The following is a 26,844-nucleotide window of genomic DNA, read 5'->3' as shown; positions in this document are numbered from 1 at the left end:
TTCCCCTTCAGAATGTACGTGAATATTGATCTGCCACTTTATCACCTTTAATTAAATCTGCATTCAAGTGTGAAAGAAATATATCTCACTTAAGATACTGCTTTTCTGTTTTATTTACTGAGTTTGGCTGTAATATTATTTTCCATCAACATTTATTGAATAATGTAAAACTTCAACTAAATGAGTCAAAACAGATTATAGTTGGCAAGCTTAGGAACCTAAACATCATTCTTTTCTATAAAAAAAGTAATTTCCAACTCAAAATCTTCTCCCAAATCAATAATACCCTGCCTTGTACCAGAACCCATTCAACCTATAAAGAAACTTCACTCACAGGCAAAAGAGAAGTACTCAAAGGAACCTGAAACAGATTTTTTAAAAAAAAGCTAGATTTCACAAATTACTTCTGATTCAAAGTATTTTCAACAAACTCCTTGCTGTCTGGAGGATGCCAGTCACATTAATTTGGATATTAATATTTCTAACCTATGTAGTCAGTGAGAAATTACACCTTACAAATACCAGCATTAGAAATACAAATATCAATCAGCCTCAAGATCAAATTGGTACTACAAAGAAACCCATGATCAAAATGGAGTTAACAATTTGCCATTTGTCATTCCTCAGAAGTTTTCTATTCCCTCTCATCCTTCAAAAGTATAGTTTTGATCTAAGCAAAAACTGCTTCATCTCTAATTTAGAAACAAAATCTAGCTCTTACCTAGGGATTTTCTACATTCAGAAACCCCTTCAGATACACCTTTGTATAACTACCATTTTGCATCTATAAAGCATATTTTGTAAATTATGCCCTTTGACTTTTAAATTGTTACTATTCAAAACATCCTAATAGGAGCATCATTTACAATAATGGCAACTAGACAAAATGGCCTTTTTATTAGTGCTAGCAACAATAAAAGATGTCTAATAAGAGAATTTACAGACTAAATCACTTTATACAATGACAACTAAATAAAAACCTGTGATCGTTTTTTAACCACAGAAAAATAATTTATAAATATTTAAGCCAAAGTTAACAGGCATCTCTATATGCCCAATGCCCCACTCAAATAAAGTAGAATCTATGGGGCTTCTCTGGTGGCATGGTGGTTGAGAGTCCACCTGCCAATGCAGGGGACACGGGCGGGTTCGTGCCCCGGTCCGGGAAGATCCCACATGCCGTGGAGCGGCTGGGCCGCTGAGCCTGCGCATCCGGAGCCTGTGCTCCGCAATGGGCGAGGCCACAACAGTGAGAGGCCCGCGTACCGGGAAAAAAAAAAAAAAAAAAGCAGAATCTAAGCATATTCTCCATTCCAAATACTCATCACCAGTCTTCTATAACTGTAACAACAATGTAACAAGAAATTAATGGTATTTAGAAATGGTAAGACATCAAATTTATGGCAACTGTTTGTTGAGAAACAGCTATATTTTATCTTAAAAATGAGAGGGAATGGGAAAAGGTAAAAAAGATCCAAGCAAAACAGAACCCTACATTCTGGTAGATCTAGTTGTTTCATCCATCTCATTTTATGCTAATACCAACAATTCAAACATTCATATTAAAAATACTCTATTAGGGGCTTCCCTGGTGGCGCAGTGGTTGAGAATCCGCCTGCCGATGCAGGAGACACGGGTTCGTGCCCTGGTCCGGGAAGATCCCACATGCCGCGGAGCGACTGAGCCCGTGAGCCATGGCCGCTGGGCCTGCGCGTCCGGAGCCTGTGCTCCGCAGCGGGAGAGGCCACAACAGTGAGAGGCCCGCATACCGCAAAAAAAAAAAAAAAAAAAAAAAAACTCTATTAGGAAACTAAATTTTCTACAGTTTTGTATAATAAAAGAAACATTAAAAATACTTCTTAAACTTCCCTATACACTAAGCTACTTTTAATATGTACTATATAATAACCAAGACTCATTCCAAAACAGAAGTGTTAACTATTTAAATCAAAATTTTAATTTTTAAACATTGCATAAATGCTCTCACTTAACAGTACAAACCCTATTTGTGAAGTACAATAAAACTAAAAATGTGTTCATTGCCTTCAATGCCAAAAACACCGAAAATGCCTTATAACCATTTTCTAATAAAGTTAAATCAATAGGCCTAATATAAATACTCGATACAAGTATACAAAATTTACCAAAACTGTTATCTCAAGTCTGAAAAAAAAAGGTACCTAGGTTAATATATGTTGATATTGACATAAAATATGATGGAAAACTGACAACTAATTTCCAACCCTCTAATAAATTCTCTAATAGAAACATACAATATTTGATACTTGTTTCAAAATACAGTATTTACAACAGGCCAAGAGCCATATAATGTAATTACAATGAAATATTTTTCATCTACAAAAATATAAAGTATATAATGTCTTTGGGAATAAGTTGTTCTGACGAGATCTAAACATTTAGAATAATAGATTTTTTAGAGTTAGAAGGAACCAGTTACACATCATTTAGCTTTATGTGTAGCTAAAAAGATCCTCTCACCCAAGATCCTCATCCTTGCCTTAAGATTCTAAAACGTTAAACAAACCATTTCAACCTAATGGCAGTGAAACAAAATGAGGAATTCTCTCAAAAGTCACTTTTAACTTTTAAGACCTTATTCCACCTTATGACATCAAGACAGCAGTATTTAATCAAAGAACCATGACTATTCACAAAACTAAAATTGTCTCAGAACTCAAAACAATTTCCAAAGCACTGTCACAGGCCAAGAGTTAATATGTCTTAAGACAATATAACATATTTTAATGTTAGTCCAACTAGATAAATGGAAAGTAAATCTGACAAACCCTAATGTGACAGACAACTAGCTATCCCCCCCATTTTTGTTCTCTCCTTCTTGCCCAATAATAAAATATTAAGTGAGACACACAATGACCTAGGTAAGACTCATTTTCCAGCCTCTCATGCAGTTGGTTGTGGTCATGTAACAGTTAAAGCCAATGGGACATAAGTAGAAATGATATACACAACTCTCCTAAAAGGAAAAGAAAATGTTCTTCCCTTTTCCCTCTTTCTATTGGCAGACATGAATGGTAACCCTCTTGGACCACAAGATAGAAGCCACATGTTAAGAATAGCAAAGCAAGACAAAGAAGCCTAGGTTATGATGACTCTGGTGTCCAAATAATCCTGGTATTGTTTATATGGACTTTTCAAGTAAATATAAATGTATTTCTACATTTTTAAGCACCTGTCATAGTAGACAAGTCTAAATTTTAACTAATATACTTAATATAAATGATTATTAAAATTATCTACATGACTGCTTCCTTATATTAGCATAGGCAAACATACAATATGTACAAATGTACAGTAACATATGTTTTTCCACATTTAAAAAATTATATGCCAAACACCATTAAATTTGATTAACAGGTCTAATTTTCCCACATATGAAAATAGTTTCCCTGGAAATCCTGGAAAATTTAACGTGGGTATGTATGCGTTTATGACAGGTGAGTGAAAAATGCAATAAACCCTGCTGAGGAAAAGGGTTAAAGAAGGAAACACCTTGCCACTTAGATTTCACCTAAGATTACATAATAAGCTACACATATTTTCCTGGGCTAAACTTAAAACTCAAAGCTGTATCATTACTCATCAATTTTCTCTTAACACTGTTTTCTCAAGAAAAACATTAAATCCCAAGTTTCTTCCAGATATAAATACTACAACATAAAGAAACTATTATACAAACTTAACATGAAATTCTAGCAGCCAAAAAAAAGGTTTCATATTTGAAAATTTTACTTATTCATGATTATGAAAATTAAGTATTGAAGTTACCTGAGACTAACGTAAAAATGAAGACTTCAAGGAAGGGAATGCTGTAGAGTTGAAAAAGAAATCATGGTTGAGTTTCTACCTTTCATAGGCTTCAGAGACCCTCAATACCACTTCAATCATTTATGCCATCCAATTCCTACAAAAAAAATAAAAATAAAACACAACAAACAAAACACATTACTTATGGAGACAAAAATACTGTACAAATATAACATGGACAAACTGGTATGAATAATGAAGTGATCACTCTTTGTAAATAGTAAGCTATGCCTGAATAACCAGTGCAATGACTTCTTTTTAAATCTGAAACTGGGAAAATACAATAGTGATAAGTAGTAACTGTGAAATAACCCTGGCCTTGTAAAGAATAATTTGCCTAGATCTGGAGTGTACAACTTCAGAGACATGGGATACTGAAGGAAATTCAGAAGGTTACAGAGCTACACATTTACAAAAGAGAAATCAGTGATTAAAAACTCACTTAATAACACTATTTTTATCTGCTTTGCAAAGGTCATGAAGTGAAGAGAGAAGCAAACACAATTCTAGGCCTTAAAAATAACAAACAGAACTAGTCCTATACAGAATGTACATGTATTCACAGTAGAAAGGATTACAGTTGTAAAATCATACTAAATAACTATAGAAATATGATCACCAAGGTCATCTTTGACTAGAAAAGCTGACAAAAATGGGAATAATCATAGGGAGACTGTGTTCCATACCCCAAAAAATTAAAATGAAAAACATAAGCTATACACAAGAAGAAAATTTCCTGTCAGTGAATATTTCTGAACCTAGTAACAGACTAAAGAGTTTATGGAGTTTCCTACCATAGAGGTTTTTAAAAATATTACATTCCTACCTATTAAGAATAATTTGTATTTACTCCTCCACAGAAAGCTTGGAGACCAGATGATATGACACATCTTATGATTTTATATCAGTTTTTACAGTGGTGCAAAGGCAATAAGAATAGTCTTTCTCACCTAAAACATATCAGTAATAAGTCCATCTTTGTACTTCAGAAAGTATAAGACATTCATTTTTTAAAACATTTCAACACTGTATCCATATTTTTTAAAAGTTTAAATTCTGATGGAACTATTTACCCCTCAGTATCCTTTCATTTTAGAATTTTCCTCCACATTCACACATGTCTACTTTTGCAGATGAACTCTTGCTCAAAAAAACCATTTTTTTTTTCACTAGGATTGTATCATATATAAATAAACAGCAAAATAACAACAGTAACAATAACCTGGGCAGGCAGGGAGGGGGGAGTCACAATCTGAAATTACTCCAATATGTTATCTAAAATGCCCAGTTTTCAACAACAAATTATAAGGTGTACCAAAAAAAAGAAAGAAAGAAAGAAAAGAAAAATGTGACCCACATTAATGAAAAATAGCAATCACCACAGTTTCTGAGCATTCCCAGATGTTGGTTTAAGCAAAGATTTCAAAACATCTATTATAGACATGTTAAAAAAGAACCCATCTTTAACTTTTTTTAATTATGAAAACAATCAACAGATAAGAAATTCTCAATAAGGGTACAGAATTTATGAAAAAGAGCCACGTGGAAATTCTGAAGTTGAAAAGTATAATAACTAAAACAAAAAATTTACTACAGGATTCAAGATGGCAGAAGAAAATAGATGACCTTGAAGATACATCAGTAGAAACTATCCAATCTGAAGAACAATGAGGAAAAAAAATTGAAGAAAACTGAACAGAGCCTCAGAGAACAACTTATCAACATTTCTGGAGTTCCAGAGGAGAGAACGGGCAGGGAAAAAAAAACTTTTTTTAATAAAACACCACCAGAAAATTTTCCAAATTTGATTTCTTAGAAGATATCAAATCTATGGGTCTTAGAAGTTCAATGAATCTCATGGAGAATAATTACAAAGAGATACACCTAGACACATCATAGCCAAACTGTTAAAAACAAACACAAGGAGAAAAATCATGCAAGCATAAAGAGAAAAATTACTCAGCATGTGCAGGGAACCACAATACGATTAACAGCTGACTTTCAATCAGAAACAACAGAGGCCAGAAGATAGTGGGATCACATTCTCAAAGTGCTGAAAGAAAAAAACCTGTCAATCAAGAAGGCAGCAAAACTACCCTTCAAAAATGAAGGCATAATAAACATAGCCTCAGATGAACAAAGACTGAGAGAACTTTTTGCAGACCTGCCATACAAGAAATACTAAAGGAAGTCCATCAAGTTGAAAGGAAATGACACCAGACTTAAATACACAGGAAGAAAAGAACACCAGAAATGGTAAATATGTGGGTTAAACTAAAAAAACTCTATAAAATACATTTTTCTCATTTCTTCTCTTAACATCTTTAAAAACTGTAAGAATCTATAAAGCAATGGTTATAACACTGTATTGCTGGGTTTGTAGCATATATGGATGTAATATATATACATAACAGTTGTGGCACAATAGAGGAAGGAGAAAATGGAGCTATACTGGAGCAAAGTTCCTATATTTTACTTAATAATAAGCAAACTGTTAAAATGTGTAATGTAAACACCATAGCAATCACAAAGAAAAGATCTTAAATTATATTTAGAAAAGACATCAATAGAGTAATTAATATGGCACATTAAAAAACATTTAACACAGAAGAAAGCAGCAAAGGAAGCACAAAGAAACAAAAACTATAAGAGACATATATAAAACAAATGGCAAAATGGCAAATGTAAATCCAACCATGTCCATAATTAAATATGAATGTCTAAACAGCCCAAAGGAAAGGCAGAGACTGTCAGATTGGACAAAAACAAGATTCAACTATGTGCTGTCAACAAGAGACACACTTTAAATTCAAGACTGAAAGTAAAAAGATGCGGAACAAGGATATATATACTATGGAAAAAGTAACCATAAGACAGATGGCATGGTTATATTAGTATTAGACAAAACAGACTTTAAGACAAATATTACTGGAGATGAAGAAAGATATTTCAAAATGACAGTCAAAAAATTAGGAAAATATAATAATAATTATAAACCCTAAAATAATGAAGAGCCCTAAAAAAATAAAACAATAACATTACTGAAAAGAAAAATAGAAAATTCAACAATTAGCATTGGAGATTTCTATACCCCACTCTAAATAACTGACAGAATAACTATACAGCAAATTAACATATAGAAAACCTGAACCACACTCTCAACCAACTATACCTAGTTGGCATATAGAAAACTCCAGCAAACAACAGAATACATATTGTTGTCAGGTACACACTCTCCAGGACAGACCAAATGCTAGGCCATTAAACAAGCCTCATAAACGTAAAAGGACTGAAGTCATACAAAGTATGTTCTCCAACCATAACAGAATTAAAGTAGATATCAAGTAAGTTAGAAACTGGAAAATTCTCAAGTGTGTGAAAATTAAACTTCACAATTCTAAATAACATATGGGTCAAAAAAGAAATTAAAAGAGATGTTAGAGAATTTTTTTTTTTTTCTGCAGTACGCAGGCCTCTCACTGTTGTGGCCTCTCCCGTCGCGGGGCACAGACGCGCAGGCTCAGCGGCCATGGCTCACGGGCCTAGCCGCTCCACGGCATGTGGGATCTTCCCGGACCGGGGCACGAACCCGTGTCCCCTGCATCAGCAGGCGGACTCTCAACCACTGCGCCACCAGGGAAGCCCCAGAGAATATTTTTAACTGAATGAAAACAAAAACAAACACATCAAAATCAATGGGATGCAGCTCAAGCAGTATTTAGAAGGAATTATATAACTTTAAGTATACTGAAAAAAAGAGGAGTCTCAAATCAGTGACATGAGCCTCCACTTTAATAAATCAGAAAAGGAGTAAACTAGGGGACTTCCCTGGTGGTCCAGTGGTAAAGAATCCACCTTCCAATGTAGGGGACGAGGGTTCGATCCCTGGTCAGGGGAACTAGGTTCCCACATGCTGCAGGGCAGCTAAGCCCGTGCGCAACAACTACTGAGCTCGCACACCTCAACTGGAAAGCCCACGTGCAGCAAACTACAGAGCCCACGCACTCGAGCCCACACACCACAACTACAGAGCTCACGTGTCCTGGAGCCTGCGTGCCACAACTAGAGAAGAGAAAAAAACCTGCACACCACAACTAGAGAGAAGCCCGTGCACCACAAGGAAAGATCCCGCACACCTCAACGAAGATCCCACATGCTGCAGCTAAGACCCGAGGCAGCCATAAATAATCAATTAATTAATTAAAATATTTTTTAAAAGAAAAAGAGCAAACTAAACCCTAAAGCAAGCTGAAAAATATATTGAAAATTTAGAGCAAAAATAAATAAAATAGGGCTTCCCTGGTGGCGCAGTGGTTGAGAGTCCGCCTGCCAATGCAGGGGACGCGGGTTCGTGCCCTGGTCCGGGAAGATCCCACATGCCGCGGAGCAACTAAGCCCGTGAGCCATGGCCGCTGGGCCTGTGCGTCCGGAGCCTGTGCTCCGCAGCGGGGGAGGCCACAGCGGTGAGAGGCCCGCATACCGCAAAAAAAAAAAAAAAAAAAAAATTAAATAAATAAAAAAAATACAAAACAGGAAAATAGAGAATAACTTGTTTTTTAAAAAAATTTACAAACTTTTAGGAAGACTAACAACAACAAAGAGAAAAAACACAAATTACCAAAATTAGGAATGAAAGAAGGGATATTACCACTGACCTCACAAAAAATTAAAAGAATTATACGGGAAGGAATATTATGAACAGATATATGCCAACAAATTAAACAACTTTTATGAAATTCCTAAAAAGACATATATTACTGACACATAAACTAATTAAAGAGGAAACAGAAAAATCTGAATATAACAAACTGAGTTAGTATTTAAAATCTGCCCACAAAGAAATGGCCTCACTGATGAATTCCATCAAATATCTAAGGGGGAAATACCAATCCTTCACAAACTCCTTCACAAAACAGAGGAAGAGGGTACATTTTGCAACTCAATCTATAAAGCTAGAGTTTCTTTGATATAAAGATATCACATGAAAACTACACTCCAATGTCTCTCATAAACACAGATACAATATCCTTACAGAATATTAGTAAACTGAATCTAGCAACAGATTTTAAAAAAGGCCTATATATACACCAAGACCAAGTAATATTTACCCTATGAAGGCAATGGTGGTTTAACATCTGAAAATCAATTAATGTAATACACCATATTAAGAGACTAAAGGACAAAAACCACATGGTTATCTCAATAAACAAAGAAGAACTGGACAAAATTCAACACTTACCCATGATAAAAAAAATCTCAACAAACTAAGACTAGAAGAGAACTTCCTCAAACTGATAAAAGGTATCTACAAAAAAAACACAAAAACCAAAAAACTAACATCATGCTTACTGGTTAAACACTGAATGCTTTCCTCCTAAAAATCAGGATGTGAATTTTCACCACTTCTATTCAAGATTGTACTAAAAGTTCCAGCTAGTAAAATAGAGCAGGCAAAATCAATCAACCAACCAACCAACCAAGCAATCAATAGATCAAGTAATGGCATCCAGATTAGAAAAGACAAAATAAAACTGTCTTTATTCTCTAGCGATGTGATCTTGTATGTAGAAATTTCCCAATGAATCCACAAAAAAGCTAAGAGAACGAATAAACAAACAAGTTCAGCAAGGCCACCGCCACTGAGAACTGATAAACAAGTTCAGCAAGGGCACAAGATATTAGATCAATAAGGAAAAATCAATTATATTTCTATAGTAAAATGACAGTTTTATATCACATCTTCCTATTAAAAAGTTGAGCTGAGGGCTTCCCTAGTGGCACAGTGGTTAAGAATCCACCTGCCAATGCAGGGGAAAGGAATTTGAGCCCTGGTCTGGAAGATCCCACGGAGCAACTAAGCCTGTGTGACACAACTACTGAGCTTGCGCTCTAGAGCCCGTGAGCCACAATTACTGAAGCCTGTGCACCTAGAGCCCATGCTTCACAACAAGAGAAGCCACTGCAATCAGAAGCCCACGCACCACAAAGAAGAGTAGCCCCCACTCGCCGCAACTAGAGAATGCCTGTGTGCAGCAACAAAGACCCAATGCAGCCAAAAATAAATAAATAAAATAGATACATCATTAAAGAAATAAAAAATGTTTTAAAAAAATCTGAATTGATTCAAATTTTCTGTCTCATCCCTCAGTAGAGTTTTAAAATTTTTTTCAAGTAGATTTCTCCCAGGCATTTTATCTTTTTAGTTGTTACTGTGAATGTATATATTTTCTTCCTTTATTAGCCCTAATTCTACTATTTGTATTAAAAAATCATTTATGTATAATTGATTTTATAAGCAGTTCCTTTACTGAATTCTTAGTACAAAAAACAAGCAGGCAGATGAACTGAACTGATTTCAGGAACAGACACCCCCCCACCCCACCCCCCAAAAAACATGGAAATTCAGTATACCATAAATGTGGCATTTCAAATATGTAGAAAAGAAATGCATCATTCAATAACGGGAATGAGGACAAATGGTAAGCCATCTGGAAAAAAGTAAAGCTGATCTCTAGATTTATTGCTTATACCGAATATATTCAATATAAATCAAGATTTTAAACAATTTAAACCATAAAAAGTAATAGAAAACCCATATAACTTTTCAAGTTCACTGAATCTAAAACTACCAAGCTAAAACTACCAATCTTAAGAAACACAATTAATTTTGTCATGTAGAAAAAAAACAATGCCAAACCATGACAAGCCAACAAACAATTCACGTCATTCAGACATGTTATAATGTGGAGGGAAAAACGAGTCCTACAATCAGTGGGGGAGACCTTTTAAACCTTACACAGGAAACCCCACCCCAACCCCAGCCCTGAAGAAAAAGATCACTAAATACAATCATACAAAATTAAAACTTCAACAAGGCAAAAATAAAATTAAAAGATAAGCAAAAACTGAGTAAAAACCATCTGCCTAACGCATGACCAAACAGATCACTGAAAATATATATATGGCCAATAATCATGGGGAAAAAAATGCTCAAACTCACAATGAAATTTTGAAAAGCAATACTAAACAACAAAAAACTGACAGATACTAAAAGTTTGACAGTAGCTAGTATTATCAAAGAGATAAAGAGATTCCCATTTTCCCAGACTACTGATGTTGGGGCAATCTTTTTAGTTGGGCAATTCAACCACCAAATTATTAAATGCACATACTTTTTGACCCAACAATTTTTCCTTTAGGAATTTATACTACAAATATATTTTTAAATATGTGCAAAGATGTATCCAAGAATATTCACTATATTCCCATTTGTTACTGCAAAAAAAACTTAACCTAAATATCCATAAATAGGAGGCTAGTTAAAATAATTATGGTACATCCAAATATAGGAATACTACACAGAATGAAATAAGAAGGAATGATATGCAAAGATACAGAAGCTAATAACAAAAAAGACATGCTGATAATAAACAACATGTACAGTGTGATCTCATTTTTATAAAAACTATGTAAATATAGGTATACATATAAATTTCTGCTTATACATGGAAAATGTCTGTAATGATACACACACACTGTTAACACAAATGTTAACAGTAAATGGGAATAAGAAAAGACTTTTTAAAATATTTTACATTTATAACGTTCTCTACTGCATAAGTATATATTCCTCTTATAATAAACCTGAGTAAGAAGTGAGAAGTGTTAAACGAAATCTTAAAACTGCTAAAACTTTCACACCTTTGCTTTAAAAGAATTCTCAAAACAAATAAAATTTATGAGAATCTTTGAATTTTTATGATCATTAATAATGACATGAGAATATGTGCCACTGACAAACATGTAAATACCCTGAAACCTGTAAAATATTTAATTTTCTTTCACTTTGTTTTAAAGATAAAAGCACAGGTCTAATATGTACCAACATAGCCCAACAAGACAGGAGAGGATCATGGTTCTTCCTAAAATAAGGGAACCTGGGCCTAAGAAAGAGAAATGCAAGTAATCTTGTTAAGTGAGAAAAGATAATGGTTTTCATACAGAACTAATAACATTAATTCTTTCCAATGTATAGATGTTCATATCTGTATATAGTGATATCATGCTATGTAATATTCATGCTATATATAAGGAAGTATAAAAGAAGACGGGAATGTCCAGTAAATGCAGAGTACTACCCAACAGCTGTGATAGGTGTGTTCATGTTCAAGTATACGGGCATCTATCACAGGTAAAAATTAGAGGTTGAGTAAAACAGCGTTGGATTACCTCTACAAAATAGGTCAGGCAAATGCCCATCCCGCCAGATCACTTGGCCGAATTTCCAAGCTGTTGCTTCCTCCCTCTATCCTATAAAAGTACAAAAATACAGGTTATGCCCCCCCAAAAAATCAGGATTAGACATATTCTTAAAGTCAGGTAAAATAGGTATATCAAAATGTGCTAAATGTGACAAAATTCTTTCCATGGTAGATACTATTGGATTAAATAAAATTACTTCACTTACAACACTTAGTTCAACTGTAATGACCCATCAGTGCTGAATGATATCATGAAGAAAAGAAATGACCCAGACACTAACTGGACTTTTTCAAATTTAACTTCTAGCTGAGGGTTAGGATTTCTTTAAAATCAGGGTAATAAACTAGAATTACCATAAACAGCTTAAAATAGGAAGGAAGGCACAAAATGTATTTCACTAAAATCATATGTTGATGTTCTCAATTACTCAAATAGTACTAGTTCCTGTTAAAATCCCAAAGTAACATTTCCCTGAGCTCAAAGTCTAATTATATTAAGAATATAGTTTTTGAAAATACAAAAATGTTAAGAATTTAAAATTTTCAAGGCAAAGATATTTAATAAAGTTAAATGGTCCATAAATACTTTTTTAATGTCTATAATCAATCTTTTAATAGAGACTAATACAGAAAATTAACACTCCATGTTGGTATTGCATTGATATTGGACATATATAATTTTCTTCCTGTAACTGGGATATGTGTTCCTGGTATATGAAATGGAGGTAAAGAGGACTGAAAGCTGAAATTTTATTAGAAACAAAAAATAGGACAAATATAACTTTTATTCAGAAACAAAGAAGCATTTTATGTAATAGTCTAAACACATTTTTAGGACTCAATACCCTGCAAATAAATAAGCTATAAATATAAAAGCAGGACAATTAAAGAAACTCTAATCTTCAGAAAATAACCAAGTATATTAATTCTAACCTGTGTTTACACAATTTTATCAAGGGATTATAAACATTACAGCATTTCTGATAATTCAGCATTTTCTAGTCCTTAGCCAGTCAGTAGCTTTGTTGCCAAACTAGTTACGAACAAAAACATCTATTTAAAATAATTTATTTCTACTAAGCTCTTAATTGCCTGCATCAAAGTTTTGTTCCCAAGCATTCAAAAGAGCATATATGCCATTCCTCTCAATTACTTAAAACTACTTTTAAATATATATTTTCTACAGTGTTAGTATCAAAAAGATAATAAAAGCCATGAAACTATATTATTGTGGTAGACACTATTAAAAACAGGTAAAGTAAAATAAAACTGTATCTGCACTACACTGCTATCACCATTCTACATTCTTTAGCGTATTCAACTTTTAGAATTTCTAACACAGTTCACAGGAATAAAGTTGAACAGAAAAGACATGGTAAAGTCTATATATGGGAAATAAAAATGTCTTTAGACATTAGCAACTTTGGTATTACATTATGAGTCTTTTAAAGTTGACTGGATTTATCTAGTCCACAATCAAAACATTATTACTAATGTCATCACATAATAATGGTAACATATACAGCTGGACAAACGTTTTTGAAATGTTAATATTCTGTTGAAAACATTTTCACAAAAAGCCTACTCACCTTGCATCACTTTTTATTGAAAGCTCTAAATTAAGGCTGTCACACATCAAAGACTATAACTAGGTATGTTAAAAGAGAAGGAAACAAAAAATAAAATAGTGAAGCAAGAAGGAAAAAGCAGCATGCCTCACTCTCACATACACACATCCCCCAAATGTACAAAATAATATAACCTGAAAGTCCAAATCTATAAACAGAAATTCTGGAATGTCTTTCCCATCACAACGTTTCCTCTACCATGGAACCCACAATTCCCCCTAACTCACCTGCCATGTAGTCTCTGTCGCTGGAAATCTAATTCATTTAGCATCATCTACCAATTTCACTTATCCTTCCAAGTCTCTATCCCTCCTTCTCCTCTACCACCCCTCTCCACCAAAACTGGGGAAAAGAAAAGAATCTACCAGGCTGGAAACTAAGACCCTGTAAGTACAAAAAGAAAGGTATAAAGTTACTTGGGCAACCACCCAATGATCAGCTAAGATCTTCCTCTTTCCCTGCCCCACTTCCCCTACTTTAGGAGTGACTGAATATTCCTGCTTAGCAATTCCTCTAATTTCAGATTTTGCTGGCTAATTATTCCCTGATTATAGTCACTTGTGCAGGGGCTTCCCTGGCGGCACAGTTGTTAAGAATCCGCCTGCCAATGCAGGGGACACAGGTTCGAGCCCTGGTCCGGGAAGATCCCACATGCCGTGGAGAAACTAAACCTGTGCACCACAACCACTGAGTATGCGCTCTAGAGCCCGCGAGCCACAACTACTGAAGCCCATGCGCCTAGAGCCCGTGCTCTGCAACAAGACAAGCAACCACAATGAGAAGCCCATGCACCACAACAGAGAGTAGCCTCTGCTCACCGCAACTAGAGAAAGTCCACGCACAGCAACGAAGACCCAATGCAGCCAAAAATAAATTTATTTAAAAATAATAATAATCACTTGTGCAGGTATAATCAAATTAAGACAAAATATACAGATTAAGGAAGAAAATAAATGAAATATTTTTCAGGGACCATTAGCTACTACCCGTCCATTATTTAGTTCTGATAGACTGGCAGGATTTCAATGTATTTACCAGCAGGTGGTCTGATTCATTATTCAGGCCAACATTTTTGTCATTAACTGAATCAACATTTTTGATCAACTGATATGTAAGATTCCTAAGACATGCATAAAATATCATGGTCTCTGCCCAAAGGAGTTCATAATCTAGCAAGGATGGTAAACATATAAGAAATAATGTTAGTTTTGATACTATAATGTGTTAAGCGCTATAACTGAAGTTTAAGCAATTTATCATAGGAAAATCAAAGCAGGGATCAATTAATTCTCCCTCTGTTACCTTTCCAAAAGAAAAGGAAGAAGTGACCTTTTAATGTTGGCTCCACATTTAAGAATAAAATGAATACCATATGCTTTGGACTTTGCTCAGTAGTGTTCCTAGGTCTTTGCAGATATTAACTAACTTAATACAAAAAACAAACCTATGAGGTTGGTGCTAATATTATTCACATTTCACAGAAGAAAAAACTGAAGGGTTAAGTAATTCACCAAAGGTTATAAAATTAGTAAGTGGCAGAACCAAAGTCTTTATAATAGTTTAGCAGGCTCTCCACAATCTACTGTGCTATCACCTCCTCATCATCATCACTACCACCATGGCTTTAAGAATCTGAGAGGAAAAATGCTTCAAGTCCTTTAGCATCTTTTAACTGGATCATATTTGAAAGTAATTAGTTAAGTTCTACTTTTACATTAGTTTTACTTTTGATTCAATAATGCTTTCTGAACAATGTTTTTAAAAAAAAAAAAAAAAAAAAAAAAAAGGTAAAAGAAAAAAGTTTGTTCCAGGCAAGAGATTTCTATGAATATGGTTAGAATTTCTACACAGTAACAAAGTAGACATATGTGTTCTTTTAATTTACACTACCTGCTTTGACAATTAAAGTTGTTAGAACTCACAGTGTGCTTTTCATGACCAGATCTATCCTAAGGAGGAATGAAAGCTCCAAAAATTCAAACCACCCACCCCAGAAACTGCCCTAACCAGGTCTTTCTAGAACAATTTTCCACTTCTACCTTCACCAAAAATTAAGCCAAAATCTAATAAATTTCGCAATCAATGTAGTTAACCCACTTGGTTAAGAAAGAAAATCCTACAAAGGGGTAATCAAATAAATTCTTAAAAATGTTGGCCGTGGGCTTCCCTGGTGGCACAGTGGTTGGGAGTCTGCCTGCCGGTGCCGGGGACACAGGTTAGATCCCTGGTCCGGGGGGGAATCCCACATGCCGCAGAGCAACTGAGCCTCACCACAGCTGCTGAACCTGTGCTCTGGAGCCACAAGCCGCAGCAGCTGGGCCCACATGTCACAACTACTGAAGCCCGCACACCTACAGCCCATGATCTGTGGCAAGGGAGGACACCGCGATCAGGGGCCTGTGGGCCGCAGCGAAGAGTGGCCCCCGCTCGCCATAACTAGAGAAAGCCCACATGCAGCAGCGAAGACCCAATGCAGCCAAAGACAAATAAATAGATAAAATAAATTTTAAAAAATTTAAAAAAAAAACTTCACCATTAAAAAACAAAAAAGTTGGCCAGTGAGTAAAATAAAGGCACCAACTGAAAACGTTCACCTGTCCTTGACCTTTTCAAATCACCAAACCAGTAAACATGTGTCAAATAAGAAACCAACTCTCCACCCACGTTAGAAAACACAACAGTATAAGCATTTTTAGAAAATCCTTAGACTATAAACCACTAAAGAGACAAACCTAACCTTTAAATCCAAGTCACCTGTTGAGGAAAAGACACCTTCCAAAAGCTAACCTTATCACAGAGGGGATGATAAACTAACAATCAACTATGTAATCCTTCCCCAAATTCACCAATAGAAATTAGTTTTTAAGAATAGTAAATCACTAAACTCAAGGAAAAGCTGCTTTATTTTTACATGAATTTTTACTTGAATACATACCAATTTTGTAAATAATCATAAAATATTTTGCACTATGATGATCAAGATCACTCAGGTCAATTTTCAAATGATCTCCTCAAAAACGTTACAAGCATGCTCTGATAAAAGTACTCCACAGTGTACAAAGTGCTTTCAAGTGTCACATTTCACAGGACATCCCTTACACACACAATTACCTAGGGAGGTATTAGTGTTTGCCTCCATTCTATAGATGATGAAACTGAGGTTCAAGAGGTTAATAAGTACCCATGGTTATACAACACCTGTCATGACAAAGACTTCAACCAGAGCCTCTGCCTCCAAATAAATGTCTACTTTAACACAGCACAACAGGAAAGGTCATTCCCAAGTTAAAATATTGATATATTTAATGTTACTCTTAACAATATTCTGAGTCAAAAATAAATAAACATCTTTGAAGTAAGGATAAGATCAATGAACATAAACTTTGAAATTAAAATGCTATCTACAGTAACAGTTACCATAAAAATAAACAAAAAATTAAATTCATCTGATTTTCATAACACAAAAATTATCCTACTGTAATAATAACTAAGGAAACCCTGGAAAAGATTATAGGAATACCCATTTGAAAATTAAAGTTTAACTATTTAAATTTTATTTTTAAGTGTCAATTCTTCATGAATAAAAAGATGTTAAAATATTAAAAACCAAAAGTAACAAGAGGGAACTGGAATTATTACTTCTAATATGAAATATAATTAAATACTCTCATTTAAAAACATGTAAATGGTCCATTAAAAAGCTCATTTTCTGACAATTTTACCTTATTCAATACTAGAGTCAGTCATTCTTATCTCCTTTAAAACACATGCCCAGAATTACACAAGGCACTAGACACAATGTAGAGGTATGTCCACACATAAAAGAAATGACTTTTAATCTGATTAGAAATCTAAGATTTGCCATTAGAGTCAATCTGAGAGTACCTCAAGAAGTGGCTGCAAAGAAGCCCAGTGATTTCTATGTAACTGCAGTAACTATATTAGTTTGAACAATTCATGTAATATGTGAGATTTCTTAAAAATAGTAGTAGTTGGGACTCCCCTCGCAGTCCAGTGGTTAAGACTCTGTGCTTGCTTTGTGACTGCCTGGGGGGGTGGGATAGGGAGGGTGGGAGAGAGGGTGATGCAAGAGGGAGGAGATGTGGGAGCATGTGTGTATGTATAACTGATTTAGTTTGTTGTAGAGGGAAAACTAATACACTATTGTAAAACAATTATACTCCAATAAAGATGTTTAAAAAAAAAAAAAAAAAAAAAAAAAAAAAAAAAAAAAAGACTCTGTGCTTACACTGCAGGGGGGCACAGTTCGATCCCTGGTCAGGGAACTAACATCCTGCAAGCCGCACAGGGCAGCCAAATAAACAGTAGTAGTTGATTTAACAGGTTAACTCATTATTTAGAAGCACTAGCTTCTACTAATGTAGAACAGACATTTTCTTATTTGGGCCCAATTTACTCTCAATTAGAAAACTAGGGAACGTCAAAAGCAAGACATTATATCTTTCCTTTTCAACCTATGAATTAGAAACAGATTAAACTGACTGCATAATACAAGATTTTCCATATTTGTTTGAAAAATATTTACTAATATTAAAATACTATTATATATTACTGGAATTACTAAATACCTTAAATACAAATAATCCATAAAATAAACACATCTTTGAAGAAAATACCAGAATTCACAATTTCATTTTAATTAACTATACTACAAAATTCTGTTTACGTGATAGATGCCTAGTAAATTGCATGCATCTATTCCCTGGTACCCTCTTGAACTGGTTATGACTGACCTTCCAAAACCTTCCTAGGGGTCCAATACTGTGGGTTATAACTGAAGCAAACATTGTGCTTAAAAGTTCACAAAGCTCATGGCCATAAACCATTATTTTCAGAGCTGAAATAACCCGCTGGGTGGAGATGATGCAGGTTCACAAAAATTAAGGAATTTGAACTTCCAGTCTAGGTAAGATGGCATAGCTCTCTTTTTCCCTGCCCCTCCCCACTAAACACCATGTTAAACCAGGGGAATAACACCAGAGACAATTGAAAGAAAACTATGAAAACTGGTAAGCAGGCAGCTAACCAATTTGGGACTCCAAGACTACAGAAACAGAAAAGCAGCAGTGTTTAATGTCCCCAGACCCAACAGAAGAAGGCAACCCAGACTGGCATTTCCTAAAGTAGACCAGACAGTCACACTCCTCCCCCAAACTAAACAGGAGTCCCTCTACAGTATCAAGCAAGGGAGATCAACTAGAAGCCCAGCCAACAACAAAGACCAGAAAGGGGAAGCAACTCTTCCATCCCCACATGACCTGAAACTCCTGTTTTCCACCTAGAAATACTGAGGCAAGTGGGCAGAACTCAGGAACCTAGCCAGTGCAAGCATCTTAGTTTGCGCTGAGACTCTCCCTCTCACCCAGATACATGGCGACAGAGAAGAATTGGGGGTTTGAGGTGGGTACCAGGAGGAGGATCCTACCACAAACCTCTCCCATCTAGAAACACCCAAAAGCCTGATAGGAGGTAATGTCTTCTATTCTCTCAGGCAGCATCAGCAAGGACCAGTGGGAGCCCCAACAGCATCAGATAAACCAAGCCAACCACAAAGGCTCTGAAAATTAAACTGCCATTAGAACCAAAGTCATAAAAGTGGGCCAAGACCTGTACACTAAACCTAAACAGGGTGACCGCATGTTAAAATAAAAAATGTAAATAGGGACCAGAGCCTCCTAACATAATATATAACACAGAAAATGACATAAGAAAATCCCAACATGAGTGAGAAAGGATAATCAACCAAGGCCAATACAGAGATGAGTCAGATGTTGGAATTATTTGAAAAGGATTTTAAAGCACCATAATAAAATGTCTCAGCAATTAATTATAAGTTCCCCTGAAACACATGAAAAAAATGGAAAATCTCAGCTAAGAAACAGAAGTTATAAAAAAGAAGCAAAAGAAAATTACAGAACTAAAAAATACTATAACATGAAACTTTAAAAATTGCTGGATAGGCTCAATACAACCATGGAGATAACAGAGAAGAGAATCACTGAATTTGAGACAGAAAAATAGAATTAACCCAATCTGAAAAACAGAGAGAAAAAAGACTGAAAAAAAAAAAAAAAAACTAACAGAGTCTTAGGAACCTGTGGGCCAATAACAAAAGATCCAACATTCTTATCACAGGAGTCCCAGAAACACAGGAGAAACAGAGAGGGGATGAAACAGTATTTAAAGAAAACACGGCAAAAACCTTCTCATATGTGACAAATACAAACTTACAGATCCAAAAAACTGAGCAAACCCAAAACAGGATAAACCCAAAGAAATTTACACCAGGACACATCATAATTAAATGTTCAAAAATTAAAAACAAAGAAAAAACTTTGAAGGCAGCCAGACAAAAATAACACATTACCTATAACGGAACAACAATTGAAATGACACCAGATTTCTCATCTCAACCAAAGAGGCCAAAAAAAGTGGCAGAATATTTTTTGAATGCTAGAAAAAAAAAAGGAACTGCCAACCAAGAATTCTATACCCAGTGAAACTACTCTTCAGGAATGTCTTAGTCTATTCAGCCTGCCATAACAAAACACCACAAAATGGATGGCTTATAAAGAATAGAAATTTACTTCTCACAGTTCTGGGGGCTGGAAGTCCAAGATCAGGGTGTCAACATGGTCAGGTGAAGGCCCTCTTCCAGACTGCAGACTTTTGTCTGTATTCTTACATGGCAGAAAAGGGGCAAAAGAGCTCCCTTTTTCGTAACAACACTAATCCCATTCATGAGGGCTCTCTCCCATGACCTAACAACCTCCCAAAGGACACAACTCCCAATACCATCATATTGGGCATAAGGATTTCAACATTTACATTTTAGGAGAATTCATTCAGACCACAGCAAGGAACAAAGGAGAAATTTTTTAAAGCATTCTCAAAAGAAGAAAAACTAAAAGACTATGTCACTAGCAACCCTACCCATAAAGACTGGCTGAAGAAAATTTTCCAAACAAGAGAAAGAATAGAGGGGCTTCCCTAGTGATGCAGTGGTTGAGAGTCTGCATGCCAATGCAGGGGACACAGGTTCAAGCCCTGGTCCAGGAAGATCCCACATGCCATGGAGCAACTAAGCCCATGTGCCACAACTACTGAGCCCATGCACCTAGAGCCCACGCTCTGCAGCAAGAGGAGCTGCCACAATGAGAAACTTGCGCACTGCAAAAAAGAGTAGCCCTGATCGCCGCAACTAGAGAAAGCCTACGCACAGCAATGAAGCTCAACACAGCCAAAAATAAATAAATAAAATAAATAATTTTAAACATAAACAAATTTTTTAAAAAAGAAAAAGAATAGAAATACAAGTATATACAACAAGATATCTTTTCCATCATTAGTTTTCTAGATCATACTATCAGAAACAAAAATTATACTACTACTGATACTTAAAACAATTATATTTAAAAGTCAAGAAGGTAAAAAGGTAAAAGAGAAGTAAAGTTTCCACACTTCGGTTGAAGTAGTAAAATACTGATATCAGGAGACTGTTAAAAATCATATATACATTAGGTAATAACTACAACAACCACTATGAAAACTATACCAAGACCTACTCAAAAACATTATAAATAAATCTTTTACAAATTATGAAAGATAGAATCCTAAAACATGTGCTAGTAATCTGCAGGAAGGCAAGAAAAGAGGAACAAAAAATGAAAACCGAGAACATAAAACAAAAAACAAATAATACAATGGCAATTTAAGTGCTAATATTTATTGATAATTACCTTAAATGCAGATGGTCTAAACAGACGAATCAAGAAAGACTGGCAGAGTAGATTTTTGAAATGCCTCACTATATGCTGCTAACAAGAAATTCGGTAACATACCTTGAAAGTAAAAGAATGTAAAAGCTATGACAACTCTTTTTTTTCCAGCAGAGAAGCTATATTAATAACACAACCAACCAACAAGGTCAGCTTGATATATATAGAATACTCCACCCAATGAAAGCAGAATACATATTTCTTTTCAAGCACCCATGGAACATTCATGAAGACAGATCATATCCTGGGCCATAAAACAAGCCTCAACAAATCTAAAACAACTGAAATAATACATGAGGTACATTATCTGACAATAATGGACTCAAACTAGAAATCAGTAACAAAGACAAAAGGAAAACTTCTGAACACGAAACAATAAACACTTTTTAAAAGTCCATGGGTCAAAGAGGAAATCTCAAAGAAAAAATTTAAATATATAAATAAAAATGAATGAAAATAAAAACAGCATGTCAAAATATGTGGGATGCAGCTAAACCAGTAGTTAGAAGGAAATTTATAGCACTAAATGCTTACATTAGAAAAGAGGAGGGACTTCCCTGGTGGTATAGTGGTAAAGAATCTGCCTTCCAATGCAGGGGACGTGGGTTTGATCTCTGGTTGGGGAACTAAGATTCCATATGCCACAGGGCAACTAAAACCTGCTCACCACAACTACTGAGCCCATGTGCCACAAACTACAGAGCCCACACGCCCTGGAGCCTGCATGCCACAACTACAGGGTCCACGTGCCCTGGAGCCCGCACACCACAACTAGAGAGAGAAAACCCACACGCCACAACTTGAGAGAACCCACGCTGCACCGAGAGATCCCACACACCTCAACAAAGACCCCGTGTGCCACAACTAAGACCCAATGCAGCCAAAAAAAAACAAAGAAAATAAACAAAAATCTTAAAAAAAAGAAAAGAGGAAAGATCTCAAATCAATAACCTAATTACTTACCACAAGAAACTTGAAAAAAAAAAAAAAAGCAAAATATTAACCCAAAGCAAGCAGTAGAACAGAAACAATGAAGAGCAGAAATCAATGAAATTAAAAATAGGAAAATAGAGAAAATCAATGAAGCAAAAATTTTAAAAGCCTCTAACATGACAAATAAAAATAAAAAGAGAGAAGAAACAAATCACCAATATCAAGATTGAAATAGGGATATCACTAAGATCATACAGCACTTAAAAAGATAATAAGGGAATACTACAAAAAATTATACACTTTTCAATTGGACATTTAGAAGAAATGGACCAATTTATCAAAATCACATTACTAAAACTAAACCAAAATGAAACCAATAATCTAAATAGTTCTGTAACCATGAACTGGTTATAGAATAAATGAACTGGTCTATGAAATGAATTCTTAATTGACAAAGGGGCAAAAATAATTCAAAGGTGGAAAGATAGCCTTTTCAACAAACAGTGCTGGAACAACTGGACATCCATATGCCAAAAAAAGAGTCTAGACCTAAACCTCACAACCACATACAAAATTATTTCAAAATGGATGATGAATGTAAACATTAAAACCACAGAGTTTTTAGAATAAAAAAGAAGAGATCCTTCAAGGCCTAAAGAAAAGGGTTTTGGGGCTTGGCACCAAATGCATGTTCCATAAAAGAAAATAAACCAAACTTCATCAAAACAAAGAACATGTGCCTTATGAAAAGACACTCCTCATCACTAATGATTAGAGAAAAGCAAATCAAAACTACAATGAGTTACCACTTCATGCTAGTCAGAATGGCCATCATTTAAAACTCTACAAATAATAAATGCTGGAGAGGGTGTGGAGAAAAGGGAAAGCTCTTACACTGTTGGTGGGAATGTAAATTGGTGCAGCCATTATAGAAAACAGTATGAAGTTTCCTCAAAAAATTAAAAATAGTTGCCATATGATCCAGCAATCCCACTCCTGGGCATATATCCAGACAGAACTATAATTTGGGGCTTCCCTGGTGGTGCAGTGGTTAAGAATCCGCCTGCCAATGCAGGAACATGGGTTCGAGCCCTAGTCCGGGAAGATCCCACATGCTGCAGAGCAACTAAGCCTGTGTGTCACAACTACTGAGCCTGCGCTCCAGAGCCTCCAAGCCACAACTCCTGAAGCCTGGACGCCTAGAGCCCATGCTCTGCAACAAGAAAAGCCACCGCAATGAGAAGCCCGCACACCACAACGAAGAGTAGCCCCTGCTCACTGCAACTAGAGAAAGTCCACACAGAGCAACAAAGACCCAATGCAGCCAAAAATAAATAATTAAAATAAATAAATTTAAAAAACTATAATTTGAAAAGATTACATGCACCCTATGTTCATAGCAGCACTATTTACAAATAGCCAAGACATGGAAGCAACCTAAATGTCCATCGATAGATGAATGGATGAAGATGTGATATATATACACAATGGAATATTACTCAGCCATAAAAAAGAATGAAATAATGCCATTTACAGCAACATGGATGGACCTAGAGAGTATCAAACTAAGTGAAGTAAGTCAAAAAGAGAAAGACAAATATCATATGATATCACTTATATGTGGAATCTAAAATATCGAATACAACACAAATGAACACATCTACTAAACAGAAACAGACCCACAGACATAAAAAACAGACTTGTGGTTGCCAAGGGGGAGTGAAAGTGGGGAAGGGATGGACTGGGAGTTTGCGATTAGCAGATACAAACCAGTATATATAGGATGGATAAACAACAAGGTCCGGCTGTATAGCACAGGGAACTATATTCAATAACCTGTGATAAACCATAATGGAAAAGAATATGAAAAAGTGTACATATATATGTATGTATAACTGAGTCACTCTGCTATACAGCGGAAATTAACACAACACTTAAATCAACTATACTTCAATGAAATATTTTTTTAAAAATGTACCCTGTGAAAGACCTTCTTAAGAAGATGTAGCTTATCACAGCTATAGGCTAAGAGAAAATGTCTGCAATTCATATATCTGACAAAGGTCTTGTATTTAAAATATATGAAGAACTCTCAAATCTCAAAAGTTAAAAAAAAAACCATTCTGATTAAAAAATGAGCAAAAGACATGTACAGACAACAAGTAAGTACACACAAAGACGTTTAATATTAGCCATTAGAGAATGCAAATTAGAACTACAGTAAGATATCACTACACACCTATCAAAACGGCTAGAATAGGGCTTCCCTGGTGGCGCAGTGGTTCAGAATCCGCCTGCCGATGCAGGGAACACGGGTTCGTGCCCCGGTCCGGGAAGATCCCACATGCCGCAGAGCGGCTAGGCCCGTGAGCCATGGCTGTTGAGCCTGTGCGTCCGGAGCCTGTGCTCCGCAATGGGAGAGGCCACAGCAGTGAGAGGCCCGCGTACCGAAAAAAAGAGAAAAACAAAAAAAACAAAAAACGACTAGAATAAAAAGCAATAATAACAAATGCTGGCAAGGATGCAGAAAATCTCTTACATTGCTGATGGGAATGTAATATGATACACCACACTGAAAAAGAGTTTGGAAATTTCTTATAAACATGGGGGCTTCCCTGGTGGCACAGTGGTTGGGAGTCCGCCTGCCCATGCAGGGGACATGGGTTCAAGCCCTGGTCCGGGAAGATCCCACATGCTGCGGAGCAACTAAGCCTGTGAGCCACAACTACTGAGCCTGCACTCCAGAGCCAGTGAGCTGCAACTCCTGAAGCCCACGCACCTGGAGCCCATGCTCTGCAACAAGAGAAGCCACCGCAATGAGAGGCCCGCACACTGCAACAAAGAACAGCCCCCGCTCGCCGCAACTAGAGAAAGCCTGCACGCAGCAACAAGGACCCAACGCAGCCAAAAACTAAATTAATTAATTAATTAATTAAAAAAAAAAAAAAAACCCACAAAAACTAAACATGGTCTCCCATTCAACCCAGGAAGCTCACTGTTGGGCATTTATCTCAGAGAACTATACATAAAATCCTGAACATGAATGTTCCTAACCACTTTATTATTAATAGCAAAATACTGAATATACCAAAAGTCCTTCAACAGCTGAATGGTTAAGCAAAGTATGTATTAATATACCATTATAAACCATTCTTGAAAAGACAAAACTATAGAGATGGAAAATATGTCGCCAGGGGACAGGGAGGGATTTGGGGGTAGGGTGCAAATATAAAAGGTAGCAAGAGGGATTTTCTTTGTGGTGATGGAATAGTTCTGTATCTTTGCTGTTGTGGTAGTTACATGAATTTATGTATAGGAGAAAATCACACAGAACCATAAACACACAAATGAATTAGGATTAAAAAATGGTGAGAACTGATTAAGTTTGGCAATAACAGTAGTGTACTAATGTCAATTTCCTAATTTTGATGTCTTATTAGAGCTTTAGAAGATGTCACCATTGGGGGGAAGCTGGGTAAAGTATACACAGGACTCTACTATTTTTGCAACTTCCTTTGAGTCTATAATTATTTCAAAATAAAGTGTTTTTTTTTTAAATTATGTGAGATGGGAAATAGAGGGCAGAGATACAGATGAAACAAGACTGTCCGTTAGGGCTTCCCTGGTGGCGCAGTGGTTGAGAATCCGCCTGCCGATGCAGGAGACACGGGTTCGTGCCCTGGTCCGGGAAGATCCCACATGCCGCGGAGCAACTAAGCCCGTGAGCCATGGCCGCTGAGCCTGTGCGTCCGGAGCCTGTGCTCCGCAACGGGAGAAGCCACAACAGTGAGAGGCCCGCATACCGAAAAAAAAAAAAAAAAAAAAAAAAAAAGACTGTCCGTTAATTGCTAACTGTTGAGGCTAGATCACTGGTATATAGAGGTTCATAATACTACTATATTTTTCAGCTTTAAAAATTTTTCATATTAAAAGGTTAACAAAAATTTAACATGCTGTATATCAAAATATTAACACCAGCATCTTCCAGTTAGTGATTTTTACTCTTCTTTTTGCTAATATGCATTTTAAATTTTTTCTATAAATTTCTTATATAAAACAATTTTTGAAGAAATCTTTGCTCATATAGTCTTTTGTCCTACTTGTTTTTCTCATTTTTAAAAAGTGGCACCACAGAAAAAAATTTTAAACTTAAAAAGAACTCCACCGATACTTCTTTCTGACAATATAGCACTTAATTTGAAATACCCAATTTAAATCTAAATACCCAATTTATATTTCACCCAATTACATGTCACCTGAAAGTTCCAATATCTTTTTCTAAAATTAACCGAAAGTATCTTGCTAGAATAGATTTACCATCAGCACAATAACTGACCATTATAGTGATCCTCACAAAACAGAACAGATGTCTAAGTT

The 26,844-nt window shown here is 35.7% G+C and overlaps 1 protein-coding gene across 9 annotated transcripts in view; it reads right to left on the bottom strand.

Moving 5' to 3' along the window:
• Positions 1-26,844, bottom strand: part of ZNF148 (zinc finger protein 148) — a 127,985-nt gene that overhangs the window by 83,706 nt on the left and 17,435 nt on the right. For 3 of the 9 annotated variants that reach the window (XM_059064375.2, XM_067034396.1, XM_067034397.1), the window contains one exon: positions 3,808-3,943. The gene's annotated coding sequence lies outside the window, so the exon portion shown is untranslated. Of the gene's footprint in view, positions 1-3,807; positions 3,944-12,075; positions 12,157-13,696; positions 13,756-13,962; positions 14,120-26,844 lie in introns of all 9 variants that reach the window. The other 6 variants (XM_067034392.1, XM_067034395.1, XM_067034390.1 and 3 more) reach the window with 3 other exon arrangements.

The sequence above is a fragment of the Kogia breviceps genome, chromosome 5 (assembly GCF_026419965.1).
Source record: "Kogia breviceps isolate mKogBre1 chromosome 5, mKogBre1 haplotype 1, whole genome shotgun sequence".
In the NCBI taxonomy this organism is placed as follows: Eukaryota; Metazoa; Chordata; class Mammalia; order Artiodactyla; family Physeteridae; genus Kogia; species Kogia breviceps.
The sequence above is the reverse complement of the archived record's forward strand: the minus strand, read 5'-3'. Positions and strand labels throughout refer to the sequence as shown.